Below are 21,366 nucleotides of genomic sequence, written 5' to 3'. Positions count from 1 at the left end.
ACCATGAAGGTTGAAAACGAACTTTCTTATCACAAGCTATGGTGTCCTTTTGTGTTGTCAGACTGCTGTGTCAGTTGAATGTGCCTTGCAAAAGTTTAAGATGGTCACATCATGCAATTCATCCACTTGTTTTCTCTCTTGCTGTTTTTGTTCAAAGTCTTCTCTTATGCAGTATTCTATCTATTTCTCTGCTCTGTGCTTACCTCTAAAGTTCAAGGTTCCAGGATTATCATTACTAAGTGTTTCATTTGTTCTCTTATGGCTTGGTTGGTAGAGGTCTGTGTAGGGTGTCTGGCTATCTGAATCTTAAATTTGAGAAGGCTTAATATCTGCCTCATTTAATGCTCTTCTCCTTGAATTATACTTTAATGGTATCAAAACAGTCTTACTGTGTTCTATTGTTTGCCTTCTCCACATCACATTTTAACGCACTCTTTATATTTCAGGAGTCCTGGTGGCAAATGCATTGCATTGCTAACCACAAGGCAACATTTCAAAACTACCAGCAGCTCTCGGGCAGAAAGACAAATCTTCTAACTCCCATCAAGAGTGGTAGTCTCAGAAACCCCCAGGGGCGGTTCTGCCCTGTCCTATTGAGTTGCTGTGTTAGGCCAGATTGTTTAGAATAATGCAACAGTTACACATATCTATACATAAGACAGAGCTTTATATCAAGAAGTAATTATATACGGAGAGGAGAGTCCAACTCAAGTTCATAAGTCTGATACACATGCAATGACACAGACTGCAGGAAGATCTCAGGCTGTGTGGGTACAGACTTGGGTGGATCCAAGGTCCGTGCAAGTATAGCAGGGCACTGACATTTCTCAGGGTTACTGGCATAGTCTCAGCAAGCAGGAAGGCAAAGAAAGAGAGAGAGAGAGTTTCCTAGTTTCCCCCCAGTTATAAAAAGGGTACACTTCCAAGGAGGCATCCATCATCAGACTGTATACTGATTGATTGGTTGGATTCCACCCCTAAATTTTCATACATCTTTAAGTGGACATGAAATCATATAACTACTATAATGTCTGTAACTCGTGATTGATTCAATGACAGTAAGTTAATTTGGTTTCTATATTTTAACATTTGAGTCACTTTAAGATATACCTTATACAAAAAATAAGAGTAATTATTGAAGTAAGACTTTTAATTTACATAGAAATATTTGCACTATTTGCTCTTAATTTTAAACTTTCAAATTATTTTTGTTTATAGGTCTTCATTTGTTGGTAGAAACAGTGCTGCAAAAAAAATCTGTTAATAGGGAGAACCTAGAATGTACAAAAAGTGAATCTAGGAAAATTGGAAGTTGTCAAAATGAAATGGAATACATAAAGTTTGATATTCTAGGACTTAGTGAGCTGAAATGGACTAATATGGGCCAATTTAAATCAGAAAATCATATGATTTGCTATGCTTGGATTCACTCAATCAAGAGGAATGTCATGGCATTCATTGTCAAAATGGACATTAGAAAACCCATTGAAGTACAATGCTATCTCTGATAGGATTATATCTATCCACCACGAAGGAAATGTAATCAATATAAATACCATTAACATTTATGTACCAATTACAAAAGCTAATGATGAAAAATTTGAAGAATTTTACCAAAGACTTCAGGTTTTGAAATTGATCAAACATACAGTAAAGATGAATTAAAAATTTTTGGATATTTGAATGCAGAAGTTGTAAACAGAGAATAAAGTTCAGTAGTTATAAAATATACTGTTGGTCATAGAAATGAAACTAGAGAAGGCATAATAGAATTTCACAAAACCAATGGCTTGTTCATAGCAAATAGCTTTTACAACAATACAAAAGGCAGCTATACACAGAAATGAAATTGAACACATCTGTGGAAAAAAACATGATAGAAAAGCTCAATATAAGCATCTAAAACCAGACTGGGAGGTAACTGTAGAACAGACCATCAATTGCTCATATGTAAGTTCAGGATAAAGCTCAAGAATATTTAAACAAATCCACAAGTCAAAATTCAGGTGGGATAGACTCAAGGTTGTATTTAGACTCTTGTGGTTTTTGCTTAAATTTTCTTCAGCTTTTTCCATCAGTTTATCCTGAAGAGTATCTCAAAAATCAATTTAATGCATTGAACATTAATGACAGGAGACCTGATCAGCCGTGGAGGACATTAGACCATCATTCATGAAGAAAACAAAAGGTTATTGAAAAGATAGGAAAGAAAGCATCAAAGTGGATGCCAGAGGAGACTTTGAAACTTTTTCTTAATCATAGAGTAGCTGAAGTAAATGGAAGAAGGGATGAAGTCAAGGAGCTGAATAGAAAATTTCAAAGGGCAACTCCTGAAGACAAAGTCAAATATTTTGATGATATGTATAAAGATTAAGAATTATAAAACTAAGAGGGAAGACCATACTCAGCATATAATGAACTGAAAGAACTCAAGAAAAAAATCAAGCCTTGAATTGCAGTCTTGAAAGAATCCATGGGCAAAATATTGAATGATACAGAAAGAATCAAGAGAAGATGGAAAGAATACACAGTCACTGTATCAAAAAGAACTAGTTGACATTCTTCCATTTCAGGAGGTAGCATAGTCAAGAACCAATGGTACTGAAGGAAGAAATGTAAGCTTCACTGAATGCATTGGCCAAAAACAAAGTTTCAGGAATTGATGGAATACTAATTGAAATGTTTCAGCAAGCTGAAGAAACACTGGAGGAACTCACTTGTCTATACCACTAAACTTGTAAGACAGCTATGTGGCCAACTAACTGGAAGAGATCCATGTTTGTTCCCATTCCAAAAAAAGGTGACCCAAAAATGCTTAAATTATAGAACAATATCATGTATTATCACATACAAGTAAAATTTTGCTGAAGATCACACAACGTGGAAGCAGTACATTGACAGGGAACTGCCAAATGTCGAGGATGGATTCAGAAGAGCACATGGAGCATGGGATATCACTGCTGATGTCAAATGGATCTTGGCTCAAAATCAGAGAACACCAGAAAAATGTTTACTTGTGTTTCATTGACTATGCAAAGGCATCTGGCTGTGTAAATCACAATAAGCTATGGATGACCATGTTAAGAATGGAAAATCCAGAACTCCTCATTGTGCTCATCTGAAATTTGTACATGAATCAAGAGTCAATTGTAAGGACAGACAAAGGACAACTACATTGCTTAAAAAAGGAAAGGTGTGCGTCACAGTTGTATCCTCCCATCATACTTGTTCAATCTGTATCCTGAAAAAAATCATCAGAAAGTCAGTCTTAAATGAAGAAGAATGTGGCATCAGGATTTTAGGAATATTAATTAAGAAGCTGCAATATGCAGATGATACAACCTTGCTTGCTGAAAGTGATGAGGAATTGAATCATTTGCTGATGAAAATTCAGGATTGCAGCCTCGAGTATGGTTTACTACTCAGTGACAAGAAGACCCAAATCCTAACAACTGGAGCATGATAAATTAAGAAAAGGTTGAAGTTGTCAAGGATTTTTACCATCCATGAATCCAAAATCAATTCTCCTGGAAGGATCAAAGAGATCAAGAGATGTGTTGCATTAGGTAAATTTGTGACACAAGAACTTGTTAAAGTATTGAAAAACAAAGATGTTACTTCGAGGCCTAAATGGCACCAGACCCAAACCATGGTACTTTCCATGGCATTGTGGCTGCACATGGGTTGCTATCCACAAGCTCAGCAGTTCAAAACCACCACCTGCTTTGTGAGAGAAAGACATACACTGTTCTAGTCTCAGAAACCCACAGTTATAATGTGACCTGTAGACTAGCTTTGAGTTGACTCTATGGCAATGAGTTGAAAGACATATGCATGTAAAAGCTGGACATTTAACAAGGAAGATAGAAGAATTAGTTCATTTGAATTGTAGTGCTGCATAAGAATATTGAAAGTACCATGGATAGCTAGAATGCTAAACCAATCTGTCTTGGAAGAAGTATAGCCAGAGCTCTCCTTGAAGGCAAGAATAATAAGACTTTGTCTTATATGCGTTGGTCATATTTTCAATAGATACCAGTCCCTGCAGAAATGTGACTGATTGCGATCTGGAATGAAGACATATGGAAAATGCTCTGGAGTATTTGGATATGAATGAAAAATGTTGTTAAGCAAACAAAAGTCAAGATTATAAAATGTTATTCTGGCCTCATTTTATCCAGAACCATGACCATTATGAGCAACATCTCAGCAGTAGTGAATATTTTTAGCCAAAAGACACATGACATCTATACCAACCACAATCACACTGTTCATATATAAAAAATTATGACATACATTCAGGAACCTAGATTATATTATTTTCTCAATGAAGCTTTTTTCCATGTCTCTTTGGTAATTACATATCAGAATTAAACCAGAAATAGAACAACTAGGTCTTGAAAGATTGCTTCACTTGAAACTCTAATATGGGCATTGTTGAATCTGTCTAAAATAATTGACTAGATTCTGCTGCTGAAGACCCTGAGATCCGTAGATTGCTCCCACTACTACTTCCCTAGCAATACATTTGTAGCTAGGTATACACTTTAGACCAAAAAGAAGCCTAGTATTTTCTGTCATTGATGCTAGAAAATTGAGGTGATTATTTTGGTAAGATTCCATGAATGGAAGTAGTGGTGTAGATTTAACTGTGGGAACTATTTCATTTTCCTCTCAGTATACGCTTCAGCTGCCTTTGCCAAAATCTGAAGACATATTTTTAATGGGATGGAAATCATCAGATGTATGCTTCTCAGACTTTACCTTCATTCATGAAAGTACAATTAGCTTTCACCTCTCCATGATATGTCTGATCTTAATCCATTCTACATTTCATGTCACTGCCATAATCCCTTTTATAAAGAAATGTGTTTGCATAATGAATGAAGTCAAAATTTTTGCTGACATTGAGTTTAACATTAAATTACGCACTTACCTATATCTATGTTTTTTAATTATTTTTTTACGGTTTAATGTATTAATTTTATTCAACATTTACTTTCACATTATGATCATGATAGCTACCATGGGTAAGTGTATTTGAAAGTTCCCATCCCTCCCTCCTTTATTTCTACTTTTTCTTTTTTTTTTTTAACTGTTTTATTAGGCTCATACAACTTATCACAATCCATTCATAGATCAATTGTGTAAAGCACATTTGTATATATTTTTTAACATTTTATTAGGGACTCACACAACTCTTATCACAATCCATACAAATACATACATCAATTGTATAAAGCACATCCATACATTCACCGCCCCAATCATTCTCAAAGCATTTGCTCTCCACTTAAGCCCTTTGCATCAGGTCCTCTTTTTTTTCCCCTCCCTCCCTGCGCCCCACTCCCAATGTGCCCTTGGTAATTTATACATCGTTATTTTGTCATATCTTGCCCTACATTAATGTTTACTGGGTTTATTTTTGGTCGGGATTAATTTCCTTCTGGTAGGAATATCTCTGCTTAATCTACACTTATAGTCAAGTCTTCTCTGTTCTACATGAAGAGAAATTCACAGCTTAAATAAATGAGTACTAAATGCTAATTTACCTGTGAAAATTATTATCATTAAAAATAGCAGTACTTGTGGCCACCAATACAATTCCAAATGAGATGGTAGCTTGTACTCTAAATATGTTCATTTGAGTGGATGAAATTTCTCTGTCAGAAAGGTAGAATGTTTAGGGGCACCCTTAAGAAATATAAGAGGGCAATCCATAAATCTGTACAATTAATTAGTAGTTCAAGTTATCTTAAAACTGTCAGTCATGTTTTGTCCTTCTATAAATATTACATAATGATTATTTTATGATATTCTAGAAGAGAGATTGCATGATAACAACTCTGTATATTTGTAGTATTAGACAAGAAAATTTGATGCTTGTCAAACATTACAAAGTTTTATTGTAGGGTTGTTTATTAACCATCAGAGTATAGATTCTCACTGCATTACATACTGTACCCTACCAATGTAGACGCAAAGTGCAAATGATACGAAAAATATTTAAGTATTCTAGACTAATACTCCTAAGAAAACATGTTACATTTGATGTGGAGAGGGGACATGATATTTCAGGCACCTTAAGATTAAATCTTGATGTGTGCACTGAAAATTATGATGATATAAATGCTTATGAAGCACTACAAAGTAGAGAGTATAAAAACCTTGCAGGTGGAAACTTTAAATATTGTATATTTCATTGGTTGTTTTTTCTCCACGTTGCACATATCAATTATTAAATACTACCAGTGTTATTTAAGTCATCACTTTTAATCATAAAACTTTACATGTATATTTATACCACTATCATGAAGTATCCCAATGTGCTTTCTGGACTATACACAGCCTTATTAATAAAAAGTGTTATATTCACTAAAAGTATACTTTTATACCAGATAATTATAAAATGCAATGACATAGATTATGCTAATAGACAAGCGAAAGAACATGAATAAATAAAAACCACAGATAATCCCCCAAATCTAATTGTAACCACTATTTTACATCTTACCCTTATGGCCAACCTTTAGAAGGGCTGCTAACAAGTCCTAAAAATGACCGATTGGCATTTCATTTTTCCTGCTTTCTGGTGCTCATCTGCTGGTGCAAAGGCTAACAAGCATGGGAACGGCCAATGAGCAGGCGGCAAAAGAAAAGCAGAGGAGAAGGAGGAGCAGAGGTAATTCACTACCTAGATAATCAGCTCATGAATAACAGAGAGTTGACTGAAATGATTACACTTAAATAAGTACCATAATAAACTTAGTAATCAGTATCCTCAGAGGTTTAGTGATAGGAAGCTGAATCACCCTCTTACCTAGAGGATTGATGCTGCAAATAGCATATCAGACTTAAATTTTTAAAAATCATGTGTTTCTGAAGTAGAGGATTCAGTTTATTTCTGCATCATCTTTTCTTATGTTACATAGACATTTCAATCTTAAAAGGGGATTTTAAGAGACATTCATATATCATGCTGTTGCTTACAAATCTAGCAATCAGAACATTCCAGATACAGTTTATGTGACATTGTGGATTATCTAAATATTCTTCAAATTATTATTATTATTTTCTTTAACTGCCTGAAATTACAGATTATTTCCTTGGAGACTCAAAGAAGACTGTGGGAAGATGGATAGTTGGGTTCACTGACTGCTGTATGACCAGGTAAAGAATAGCTCTCCATAATAATCTAGCTTGAGCAAATAAATTTTCAGTCTTTATAAGCATAATTCTTCAGTGAATATCCTATCTTTAGTTATTTTTCCAATTTCATCTGACCAAATTCTATAATATACACAATGTGAAATGTATGTGGGCTTTAATGGCTGAGACTTGAAACAATGGCATTTTCCTTTTTTAAAAATTTCTTTTATTTGTTTCCTATAATCATTTATATAAATCTTCTAAAAACTACTCTGCTACCAAGTAAATAAAATCTTGCCATTTTAGAAAATGTACTTATTGGTTCATTAACTCTGTGTTATATTTACATGTTTCCAAAATGATTGGGCTTCCTTTCTTTTTATTTTCCCCTCCACCTTCTCCTCTTCCGCTCCTCTTCCTCCTTCTGCTCCTCCTCCTAAAGAGTCCATTGTATTTGATGGGTCTTCAGGAATCCCACCTTCCTGCTTTGAAAAGCATTAAATTGACTTAGAGACTTTGAGGTCTACCAATTCCAAGCCCCAAACCTTAATGTTTTAGAAAGTTGAACATTGTCAAGTAAGTTAGTGCCTTCTTCCCTAGATAAATGCTTAAGTTCACATATTTATATTTGACTTATTAAAACACCTACATTGGTCACTCCCAATTGGGTCATATGCAGGAAACAAACAAACAAAAAACAGTTCACAGCATGCCCCCAGGAGCTATCATAAGCAGAAATTTAAGGTAGTGCCAAATTTTCCAAGGTTTGACAGACAACAACAGACAGTGATTCAATGGACTATTGAATTTCCTCTGACATCTAAGTGGGTGAATGGAAGAAGTAAACTATTTTTGCACACATCAAATTTACAATAAACAAAAAGTAGCTTAAAAGAGCATGTAAGACAAATGTAGCTGGCAAAGGATTTGATTCTAGCATAACTCTGAGTTTAGAACTCTACTGGCAGAATAATGGATGGCCACAATTGAAATGATTAAAATACCTTTCAGACATTCTCTTTCTTGAACATTCATAATATGAAGAAGATGCATGCGCATGGAAACATCTGCTTACAGAGATTTCTAGGCATTTTTATCTTTGTTCATTTTGGAATACTCTGCTTTCTGCCTCAGTCACTTGCATCTGTAAAACAAGTAGTAAACCATGACTAGAAAGGCTGTCTGTGTTCTCTTTTGCCTCCATGGACAGGTGGACAATGAGTGTTCACAAGTCCTATTGGAATGTGTTTCAGGATACACTGTTGAAAGTTTGGATAGACTGTTTAAAATATTGTTATAGTTTCAAAAAATAATAAAAATTACTTTGAAAACTCTCACATGAAAGTCAGGAAATTCTCACTTTATGCTTGGTTTCTTTCTAATAGGTTAAAATTACAAGCATTTGGATCTATTGGAGAAATGAGAACATCTATGATTTCAGGTAGCCTAAAGGAAAAGTAATTTACCCAGAGATTATTTTTGCTTGCTATGATCCAAAATGAAAATTATAATCTTTCAATTTCAAGGTTTGATGACAGCTAGTATGAAAATAAATATTTATTTTCCACTTTCTCTCCTACCCATGGAGTCCATTCCTACTTACAGTGATCTTAGAGGACAAGCAAGCATTGCCCCTATGGGTGGCTGGGATGCTAACCATTTACAGGAGTAGAAAACCACGTCTTTCTCCTGCAGAGTGGTTGACGGATTCGAACTGTTGACCTTGTGGTTAGCACCCAATGCCTAATCATTACACCACCAGGGCTCCTAAAATAGAACAACATGTGGACCCACTCTTGAAAGCAGGTTTGATGATACCTAGGAAAGAAGCCGTCTAGATGCTTGAGAGGAGTAGATAAGAGTGTTGATCTCCTAGGGCTGCATAAAAGTTACGATAATCCTGATAATTTATGAGGGGAAAGCAAGCAGAACATTATACTCTCACAATTCTAAAGCCTAAATGTGTGGAATTAAAGTGCTGATGGGGCCATACTCTCTCTGAAATGTCTAAGGAAGAATCCTCTCTTACCTCTGCCTATGGTAATAACAGACACTCTTTGAATTTCTTGGCTTTTAAGTAAGTGGCTCCAATCTGTGCCTCCATCACCACACGATGTTCCCCCAGGGGGTTTGTCTCTTTTCTTTGCCTGTGAGGACACTATTCAAATTTGATTTGAGAATGCCCTATTCTAGTATGAGCTCATCTTAAGTATTTAGAATTGCATAAACCCTATTTCCAAATAAGGTCACATTCTGTTTTTCTTAGTAGGAAAGCATCAGCTTTGAAATAAGGAATGAGAAAAAGGATAAAATACTTTTAAAACTGTAAAACTGTCTGACCTACTTCTAAGTGTTGCCTGGGATCCCCCTTGATCAAACATATCTGAATATTTTCTTTCATTTTACTGCTATGATTCTTAGGAAGGAAATATTGATTAATAGTTAATGATAAATAATGATTTTCAATACTTCAATTTAAATGTACAGAACATTTTGCAATGATAAATTTTCTCTTAGAAAAAAATATAGTTTGCGGAATCTAATGATTACCACACCTTTAGTCATTGTGAGAGGGTTATCTCTAATTGTTTGGCTAAATGTATATAAGAAATCGGACACTTTGTTTTAATGACCAGTACTTTACTGTATTGATACCAACAATATTTCAAATGAATGACATTCCCAATTTTAACTATTCATTGAACTGAATAGTTCAAGGTATTTGTTTTAATTAGTTTGAGAGGGAGAGTATAGAATACAAGTTTATGCCATTATTTTGCAATCTTACAATTAGGTAAGTGGGACATGTAACTTAATGTAGTAACTTGCATATAATATTCTGGGTAGTCATCCAATAACATTATCACTAAATCTAGTTAAAGATGATTTTCCCCTAAACTTTTTTGATATTTTATTTCTGTACATGTGTGGTCTCTTCCTGTGCTGGAATTTCAATCACATGTAAGTGATCCTTCTTGATAAAAAATACAAACTTACAGCTATTGAATCAATGTCGACTCATAGCTACCGTGCAAAACACAGTGGAACTGCCCTCTGTGAGTTTCTGAGACTGAAACTCTTTACAGGACTAGAAAGTCTCATCTTTTCCCAATTTATGTTGATGGGGCCTACATAGTTCTTAGGATTTCTTCTATCTTGTTTTGTTGTTATACTTTTTCTAATCATTCTTTTAGCAGATATATTAAGAGATTTGTCTTTAAGTTCATTAAGTTTTCTATTAATTGTGTTTGACTGCTGACACGTGTGGACTTGGTTTACAGAGAAAAAGGAGAAGACGAGAGTGGGTTAACTGGTCTAAAGTTCATGACCTAGTATGAGAGGGCTAGGCTTGTTGAGTATTGGTGAGAGCCTATGGCCTAAAGGCAAGGCGAACAATGGGCATCTTGTGGAGGCTGAGTGAGGTAGCCCACATTAAGTTGACCAGAACCGGACAAGATAAGGAGATTTTTGAGCCTGTGAACTGGTGCATATTGTTGCTGAATTTATGGATGGTCTGTCTGGATTTGACTTTGCTTATGGATGCAGACTTCACAGGGGTCCAACTGGAATGAAGATTCTTCATGTTGGAAAATATGATTCTCTCCTCAGAGCACTGAGTAACTGGACAGCATATAAATTGGATACCCAAAATTGGGGCATAAAGGCATGAAGTGGTTGGCTCACAAACTTTCATAGGCAGGGGACCATATTCACAGGATTAAGGTGTAGGTGTTACTTAATTGCAATTGTGAGGCTGAAGAATTGTGTATAGGTGCCAAGCTGGCAAGGGGTGAATTGAGATAGTTAAAGTTTATTGTGCCAACCTGGCCGATAAACACATGTGGGGTTAATTGAAGAGCGGAGGGATAAATGGCTCTGTGTGCCTCCTTTATAGTTCTCAGGTCTCTTGCTTTCTGATGGTCGGAACAGGGTGCAATTGCCTTAGCCAGATACCTGCTTCAGCTGGCAAGGCTCACTTCCTCCAAGACATCCCTGAAGAAAAGCCACATTGACCTACCCTGATGCAGCCCTGGGTGCTGGAGAAGCTGTGTGGGGACCCCTGGCCAGCACTGAGATGCTTACATGCTCACTGACTCGGCTTTCCTCCCGCAGTCAGCATCATTTGCGTCTGTTTTATGAAATGGAGGAGGACTTTGTGAATTGGTGTCAGACATATGGTTAATGTTGGACTTGTGGGCTTGGGCAGCACTGGGTTGTAATGTTTTCTTGATATGCCCTTAACCTTTATCTGAAACTCTCTCTTATACATGAGTTTCTGTGGATTTGTTTCTCTAAAGTACCCAGACTCTCACAGATGTATAAGTATATTTCTACGTTTGCTATTCGTGTAGTCCAGTTGGTAGCAGGTTTGACTGCTGTTGGCCTCTGCCTATTGTTAGTCAGGTGGAAGAAAGCAGAAAAGAAGATGCTATTTAATAACTAAAAATTTAAAGAAAACTAAAAGGAAAATAAAATCAAGAAAAAGGAAGGGAGAAAAAGCAAAGAAATTAAAACATAGGGGAGAGAATGGGAAACAAAAAATATGAAGGAAGAGAATGTGGGAGGAGGACAGGACTCAGAGAGGAAATACTGCAGGGTGGAGGATGAGTTAGGATACCTGCTATGGATTTGCTTCCTCTACCAGCCCACTGGTTCAGGGGCGGTGGGGGGGGGCAGAAGAGAGGGAAGGAGAGACTTCAGCACAGAATCTCATTTTGCCAACCTAGATGGTACCTGGGAGAGGTCTCTTACTTTGAAGTAGTTTGTGTCTGCTCAGAGGGTTGCTGAGTCAGGGTGCTCATTCTCAGAAGGAAACCTTTCTGAGTTGGAAGGCAAATGGGAACAGGGTCATCGCTTATGGAAGGCGTTGCTGAGATTTCGGACAGATATTAGGCCTCTCATCTGTCACTGCATCTTCTAATGGTCTGACGAGGCAGTGTTTTTGTGCCTTCAAACATAGTGGGGTGAGCCAAGTGCGGATCCACAAGGGCATGGCTCTGACTTCAGGCAGATCAGGGCTATATTAGGGTGGTTTCTCACCAGCCAAATGGATAGGTGAAGTTAGTCGTTGACCATGCTTGTGGTGCAGGGAACAGGTGAAAGGTACATTTTTGGTTACCAGGCACTGATGTGGAAACTTGTGCTGTCAGGCCTCTATCTCCATCAAATACTGCTTAGAAAAAATTCTATAGGATCATGCTTGTTACTCCCATTCTGTCTGTTCTCTCACTGTTTTTTCTACTACTTCTCTAATCTGATAATCAGTTCATTTATCTATCTTTTCTTTCTGAAGTCCATTGTTCCAGGATTGTCATTCAAATCTGTTTCATCTGGGCTTCTCTTTATTTTAAAGGGTCTGGGTAAGGTGTCTGCTGAATCCATCATATTGATGTATGTCTCCGCCAAACTTTGATTTAAAAATTTTAAAAATTAATTATTTTCTCCTATTTAGTTTTACTCAAGGAAATTTAAGAGGTACAAAAATAAATAGGAAAATTTCTATTGAAGCTTATTCAAAGTCTGTTACAAAGTATTTGTCTTGTCAAGAAATTCAATATGTATCTTGGAAAAGAGAATATTAGGGAAGATATTATAACTATATTCAAATATTTAAATAATCTTTCATGTATAAGAAATTAGACTCACTATGATTGGTGTGCCAATTTTTAACATGTGAAATTTTCAGATAGATTCAGCTCAATGTAAGGACAAATTTTCCCTCAGTTTTATTTTTAGATAAAGCATATTGTTTGTCAGAATGGAAACTCCCTATTGTCTGAGTTATTCAAACAGAGAGCAACTGGGTGATAAAGTAGATAGAATAAATGATTTTATATTATGTCAAATTGGAATTGGATAGACATTATTTCAAATGCTGGTTACATGGTTTATGGGCAGTATAAAATTGGTCTAACTAGTTAAATTTAAATTTCCTGAGGCCCAACTTTTTTATTTATACTATAGTGATAATAATACTTCTTTCCTTAAGTTTTTGTGAAGATTTGCCAAACTACTCAAAGCATTGATTTTTGAATTTGGTACCGGTTTTGTTATCATTGTGTGCTGTTAAGTTGGTCCCTGCGCATAGTGAATCTACAAACAACAGGACAGAATGACGCCTTGTGCGGAGCCCTCCTCACAAGTCTTGCTATGTTTGCGGCACTGTGTCAATCCAGCCCAGAATGTAGGTCAGATTTGATCTTTGTAGTTGTATTGTTATTGTTAATGCCATCTTGGAAACAGGGGAGTGAGGAAGACAGTCACCAACCCACGTGCACACACACTTCCGGAGACCAGGCTCTGGTGGCGCAGATTTATTTTATTATTGTCTTCACACAGTATATATGGGGCGCATAAGTCAATCAATTGCTACCGCGCTTGCTTCCTTGTTCTAAAACTTATCCTTATAAGGTTATAAAATCGAGCTAATGAGGAGGAGGCAGGCTTTGCCATTGGCTAGAGCATGCAGAGGAATGCACAAGCTTGCAGAGCTGGCCAGTCTCAGAGACACTGTGTCTCACTGGTGTACCTGAAGCCTTTGTCACAGAGAGACGGCTTGCTGCTTCTCAGGACTGCTCTAGAAGACTGAGCAGCAGTCTGCGCTTTCTCGGCAGTTCCTTCTGCATGCGTTCTAACTCCACAGCCATCGCCCCCACCCCATCTAATCGGTCTGATTGGTAGCAAACCTAAGCACAACTGAAGGACACACTGTCCTGGCCTGCACCATCCTCCCAAATATTCCTATGCCTGAGCCCAATGTTGGAGCCACTGTTCCAATCCATTTCTTTGAGAGCTACTTTCTCACTGCCCCTCATCTTTGGCAAGCATGGTGTCCTTCTCCAGGGGCTGATCTCTCCTGACAACAAGTCCAAAGTATGTAAGATGACATCTCACCATCCTTACCTCCAGGAAGCACTCTGACCTTCCTTCGTCCATGACAGACTGGTTTGTCCTTTGGCAGCCCATGGTCCTTTCAATATTCATCTCCAGCCCCACCATTCAAATGTGGAGATTCTTTCTTGATCTTCCTTATTCAGTGTGCAACTGTCACATGCATATGAGGCAATTGAAAATGCCATGGCTTAGGTCAGGTGTCCCTTAGGCCTCCAAAGACATCCTTGCTTTTCTATACTCTGAGGGGGTCTTGTGCAGCAGAGTTAATAATTCAGTGCATCTTTTGATCCTTGACAGCTGCTTCCGAGAGCATTGATTGTGGACACACACAGGACATAATCCTTAACAAGCTCAACCTCTTCTCCCTTTATCCTGATGCTGCCAACTGGTACACTGGGGAGGATTTAGTTGTTTGGTTTTGTTTTTTACATGGAGATGTACTCCATACTGAAGGCTGCATTAAAATTTTATTGTAGAATGCCTTTATTCATTACATGCTAAGTAGGCTAGGATACATTTGATGTAATTTTGAATATTAATAGTTTTCATATAATTTCCAAATTTAGCAGTTTTTATATCTAGAAGAAATTCAACATTAAAAATAATTTGCTATAGTAGATACCTTTGAAGGAATCTTGTTTCAGATCACACTTTCCTAAAAACATCCATAAACATGTATTACTACAAATTTATTCCTGTAAATGTGGTATCTTGATTATTGGATTCACGATATTCTTATTTAAATGCTATAGGTTTATAATTTCAATAAATACATTCCTTACCAATTCAATTCAGATATGATTAATTTCTTTAGACATCTCTTATTCTATTATTTGAGAGAAGTAAATTTGTCATGTCATTATGATTTACATTTAAAATTTTATGTTTTTATTATATTTTATACCATGGAAATATATTATTGAAAATAGAATTTAATAAGGTAATGGTGATAGTATTTCCTATTCCTTGTGTATCTAGACAAAAATCATATAAGCCAGTACCTACTTCAATTGAAAATTTATTTAAGAAAATCATACAGAATTCCTTAAAATTGTCTTGTATTTAATTTCCTTTTGTTGTAATCCAAGCAGAATGTTTCACTCTTTAAAAATGTAATAATTCATTTGTTTGTTTCTGCATGTATTTTTTTATTATTCTGTAAAATTTCAGCCAGTTTGGTTATTGTCTTCACTTCAAAAATGCTTAAATTAAAGATATAATGGGAGTTATTAAACATACCCATACACACACATATATATAAGACATTAGTATTAAGATTGAATTATAGAATGGTGTGATAATTGTATTAGCTCCCCATAAAATGATTTTGGGATAAAAAACAAAACAAAAGGATAGATACAGGTGATGATCGTATAAATCTCCTCTATATAATTGAACTATTGAATTGTATAGTCTGTGATTTCTATCCCAGTAAAACTTTTTAAAATCATTTTATTGGAGGTTCATAAAATTCTTATCACAATCCATCCATACATTCATTGTGTCAAGAACATTTGTACATTTGTTGCTATCATCCTCAAAATATTTTCTTTCTACTTGAGCCCTTGATTTCAACTCCTCATTTTTCCCCTCTCTCCCAACTCCCCCGTCTCTCATGAACACTTGATAATTTATAAATTATTATTTTGTCATATCTTACACTGTCTGATGTCTCCCTTCACCTACTTTTCTGTTGTCCATCCCACAAGGAGGAGGTCATATGTAGATCTGTAGAATCAGTTCCCCTTCTCTACCCAACCTTCCCTCCACCCTCCAAGTATTGCCACTCTCACCACTGATCCTGAAGGGATCATCTGTTCTAGATTCCCTGTGTTTTCAGTTCCTATCTGTACCAGTGTACATCCTCTGGTCTAGCCAGATTTATAAGGTAGAATTGGAATCATGATAGTGGGGGGAGTAAGCATTTAAGAACTAGAGGAAAGTTGTAGAGGAAAATCTCCTCCCCATGACCCTTCTGTAAGGGGGTGTCCAGTTGCCTACAGTTGGGCTTTGGTTCTCCACTCTGCACTCACCCTCATTTCGAATGATATGATTTTTTTTTGATGCCTGATACCTGATTCTTCGACATCTCGTTGTCACACAGGCTGGTGTGCTTCTTCCATGTGGGTTTTGATACTTCTCAGCTAGATGACCACTTGCTTACCTTCAAGCCTTTAACACCCCAAATGCTATATCTTTTGATAGTTGGGCACCATCAGTTTTCTTCACCACATTTGCTTATGCACACATTTGTCTTCAGTGATCATATTGGGAAGGTGGGCACACACTGATATGATTTTTTGTTCTTTGATGCCTGATACCTTGTCTCTTCTATACCTGTGGTCACATAGGCTGGTGTGCTTCTTCCACGTGGGCTTTGTTGCTTCTGAGGTAGATGAACACTTGTTTACCTGCAAGCCTTTAAGACCCCAGACCCTATATCTTTTGATAGTCGGTCATCATCAGCTTTCTTTACCTCATTTGTTTATTCACACATTTGTCTTCAGCTATCATGTTGCGAAGGAAATTTTTTTTTAAGAAGAAAAATGAAAGACTGCTTTCTAACCTTCATTCCTTTATGTACTGTGCCCCAGTGAGAATGCATTGGTTTGTGCTACTGTAACAACACACAATGGAGCATAAATTCTTTTATGCTCAATATATCTGTTTATTGTAGGTAAACTCAAGTTTTCCTTTATAAAATAACTCTTTTGTAAAGCTTTCCCTCTATGCTTACATGTTAGCCTACTCACCACGTGGTAGCTGTTCAAACCCTCTCGTTCTCTATTAACTCACAGAGTGCCCACCTCGAGTAGAATCCCTCTATAGAATCCCTCCTGTTCACTGACTAAATATGTGAACAACCATGTCCTCAGAAAGTGCACTGCAAGGTAGATTACTGCAGATATCTGAAATTCAGGACAGATAAATCTATAGAGATAATAACTAGACGAATCGATTCTTAGGGTTATGACGGGGTATTGGGGAGTGATTAGGGGCTAAACTTACTGGGTAGAAGAAAAAATAGTTCTAAAATTCATTGTGATGATGAATGAATGTCTCGTTAATTTAAAATTAAATTACAAGATATGTAAGTTAATATGTCAATAAAACTGTATTAAATTATGAATTTGGACTAAAAATCATTAGGAAAATGACAAACCAAGTTTGTAAAATTGGCAGGAGCCAAAGAAGCTGTGCAGCAGGGGCCACATGAAGGGCATTCATCAGGAGCCACATGGTTTGCAAACCATCACTGTTGGCTGCTGTGTGCAGTCTGACCTCCTAGGGTTCCCTCTGACTCGAGTCACTATCACGAGGCACAATCTTCCAGGTATTCTGGTCGGTGGAGCTTAAGTGGCAATTACATTGACTGGTTATGCTTGAGGGCAAATCCGGTAGGAATTTGCCTTACTTCCTCAAACACACTTACAACATATCAAGTTGTCTGTTGGAGGTGAGCATCAGCAATTATTCTTATAAGAATATATACAAAGTGAACTCACTATAAAAGAGATATTGGTGTATCTAAGTTCAGTGATCATTAGGGAGAGAGTCTAGACACTCCCCCACCCACCAATTTTTGTTTAATACAAAACTCAAATAAACAAGTGATTGTTTCTTTTTAAATTTTTCTTTAAATTTTCCAAAGCAATAACTATACCTTGTATTTTTAATAATTATTAAAATATAAAAAATAAACCCAGAAACAGATTACACATCTTTATATATTTTTTCCTCCTTATAAAATTCTAGTTAGGAATTTAGTGTTTTGATTTTCCCCTGCCCATACCAGTTTCTTGGGTGCTTCCAGACATCTGCTTAGTATTGGTAAGGTTCTGTAAGAAGCATGATAGTAACTCCAGGAGAACTTAACAGATATAAGTCCCTGGATAGTCCAATGGTTAATGCTATGAACAAACAGGCTAAAGGTTAAGTCTACTCAGAAAAATGGCCTGGATATCTACCTCCAAACATGTAGTCATCGTAAACCCTATGGATAACGGTTCTATTCTCCTGCACCTGAGATTGCTATCAGTGTAATAAAAGAAATTGATAAAGAAGTGTGCAGGTCCAAATAACTTTAGCTTCAGGAATTTGCAAATTAGGAAGGAAAAATTACCCCTTTCAAATGGATTTCTGTGTGGTCTCTTGGGGCTGTATCCAACCATGTGGGAGAAAGGATGGTTGCCTAAAACACAGGCTCATGATTTGGAGGCCACCCATCCATCCACTCTGTGTTCAATTGGGGCTCACCGTGACCCTGGCTGGGATGGTTGCTGCTGTGAACCTCTGTGGGAACAAGAATGGCTGGGTTGGAACTTGAGATGGTGAGGCTGGCCATCCATATTTTGAATAACATTGCAAAATTCATTTGAAAAGTTAGAAACTTAAGCATTAAACTGTCAGCATTCCTGACAGTCAGGAAGATTAGGGAGAATGGGTTGTCTCCACCAAATGTTTATGTTAAAAGAAAGTTAGCAAGCTATGTCACAAACAAAGTGGTTTCTTTGAAAAACAAGGCACACATTTGAAGCCTATGGGAAGACCCGTGTAATGAAAAGGCCCAGAGCTGGGCATGCACACATTAAAGGCACCTGAGTATGTGCACTGGAAACCAACAACAGTATGTTACACATGTGTGTCACACATGTGCTTAAATGTAACCACTAAAAACCACCAATATCCTCAACCATGCCCCAAGTGGTGGTGGGAAGGCTTTAAAAACAAAACAGGAATATACTGCGGCACTTCCTCTTTCCTTTCTGATGGGCCTCCTGGCCAACCATTTAACATGTGAATTTTCAGTGACGCCTGGCTTGAAGATACATGCTTTCCAGTGACGACATGAACTATCTTAGATTGTACTAAGCGATACTCTTTCCATTCAAAAGAAGTTACTTGGACTTACAAAGGTGATTCTGCCGCATTAATTCTTTCGGTGTAGAAAAGTAAGTACGAGGGAAACCATCCTCAAACAAACATTATCAGTAGTTCAAGCTCTGGTTAACTTAAATTAACTCAAATTTGCTAAATGAGAAAAAATAGAGTAAAGCATTAAAAAAAGTGTCATAGAACTGCATATGCCTCTGAAATTATATTATTCAGCATTTGGTAACTTTTATTTTTTTAAATAACAGATATTTGTGCTCCTGTACAAAACTGATCTAGATGCACATTTATATTTTAATTAAAGTAAGTTTTCACTGTGGACTAAAATTTTCTCCTGATTCTCTGACCAATCATGTAAAATATACTAGAGATTTTAAAGGGAATTTTCACCCCAGTGTTTAAAATATAATTGTCTTATCTGTGATTTTTTTTAATCTGTGATTTTTTAAAATATGTATAAACTGAAAAGGTATTTTAAGTGAAAGAGATATTATGAAAGGAAGGTGCTATATGTTTTTAGACATCTTGCTGGTCTTTAGAATGTTCCAGCCAACTGTCTTGAAATAAATGGAAGCAATTGTAGATGGAAGCTGCTGACCTTTCTGAAAAGCTGCCAATCCATACTGCCTCCTGCAAAGCTCGTCCCTTTATTCCTGCTTAGCAAACCCTGTCACCCTTGTCCTGGTGACTCAGAAGCCCTTCTTAACTTTGCCCCTTTTGTTGTCTTCAGGGTATCTGCAGCCTGGCTGTCTGTTAAAACACCTCTCAATTGCCAATTAAAGGACACTTACGAATGTGTGTCTAGGGATGAATTAACTGAGCAAGTTAACCTGGGCAAGAATGTGGTAGGGGATACAGACTCTCATCATCACAGCTTTATAGACTAACTGACTCATGTACACTGTCAGGGAGAGTGGAGGAGGGAGAGCCTTGCTTATGGTTTTGCACAGATTCAGAGGGCATCTCATTGAGTTTTTCAGTATGTAAACAATGTGACAAATAGACAATAGTGGCTTTCTTTTTCCTCCACCCTCCCCCACCCCAGTGTGTTCATTTTCCCTCAAGTGAAAAAAAATGCTACTTAAGCACTGTTTTTCAGAAACTCTTAACATATACCTGTAGGTAGCATAAATAAATCCCTTTAGGAGAATCTTACCCAGAATATCTTCTGGCTTTATAATGCCGATTTAACATGTAAGCCCTGGATCACCCCAATTTGGCTTGACAACCGTTTGCATGATTATAAGCAGAATGCTCCAGTAGTGAGTTGTTCTCACACGCATGTAAGAAAAGAAGACTCCTACATTTAAATGATTGGATGTTTGCACACCCAGCCAAGGTTTTCTTGTTGTTGCTGTGGTTGTGGGAGGGAGGGAAGATTATATTTGAAAATATTTGTATTTATATTATTTTTTAAGGAGCATGTTTGATGCTGAATCGTTAAAATCTAATATGGAATGACTTGTTAAACTTCTCATAATAAAGCAAAAAGAAAGAAGGCCAGGAGAATTTAAAACATGCAATACTGAAGTAAATCTTTTATTTCTCAGAATTATCATAGATTATTATAACTGGTTGTTGCCAACATATATAATCTTATTTGTTTAAAACTAGTTGGGTCTAGGGAAAGAAAAGAAACCATATAGTTTTGTGATAAATCTTCTCTGCATATATAATCTCACATTTTAACAGCTCTGAGATGTCATTATGAGTCTTAAATTTTAGCAGTGAAAACCAAGATATATACAGATTAAATTATTTGTCTAAAATGATGTGACTAGTAAGAGACAGCAGAGAAAATAAAAATCAAACACAACTTTCAAAATCAAATAAAGTTCTCCTGAATACAGTCAATGATTTTTGGTTGAATACAGTCAATGATTTTTGGCTCAGTGTCTACAGTGCTCCCTGCCTAAACAAAAGGTTTAGAAACCAGCCACTCTGCATGAGAATGAAGTGATTGCTTGCTTACAGCTATACATCTGAGAACAAATGAGCAGTTGTATTTTGTTCTATAAGTCTACTCTAAATTTGAATTGGTTTGATTACAGTGGATTTTTTGTTTGTTTTTTGTGGTGGAGTGAAACTCCTTAACATGACTCTACTATTCATGTCTCCGTGGTTATTCATTGGGCTGTTAAGCTTAAAGACTGCAGTTCAAAACCACCAGCTGCTCTGCTACAGAAATATGATACTTTCTACTCATCTAAAGAGTTATCATCACACAATGATGGTTTTTGTTCCTTGGTGTCTGCTACATGGTCCCTTCAATACCTCATAATCACATAGGCTTGTGTGCGTCTTCTCTGTGGGCTTTGTTGCTTCTGAGCTAGATGGCCGCTTGTTTGCCTTCAAGACTCCAGACACTATATATTTTGATAGCCGGGCACCATCAGCTTTCTTCACCATGTTTGCTTATGCACACATTTG

Source organism: Tenrec ecaudatus, chromosome 6, assembly GCF_050624435.1.
Source record: "Tenrec ecaudatus isolate mTenEca1 chromosome 6, mTenEca1.hap1, whole genome shotgun sequence".
NCBI classification, from domain to species: Eukaryota; Metazoa; Chordata; class Mammalia; order Afrosoricida; family Tenrecidae; genus Tenrec; species Tenrec ecaudatus.
Note: the sequence above shows the minus strand (reverse complement) of the source record.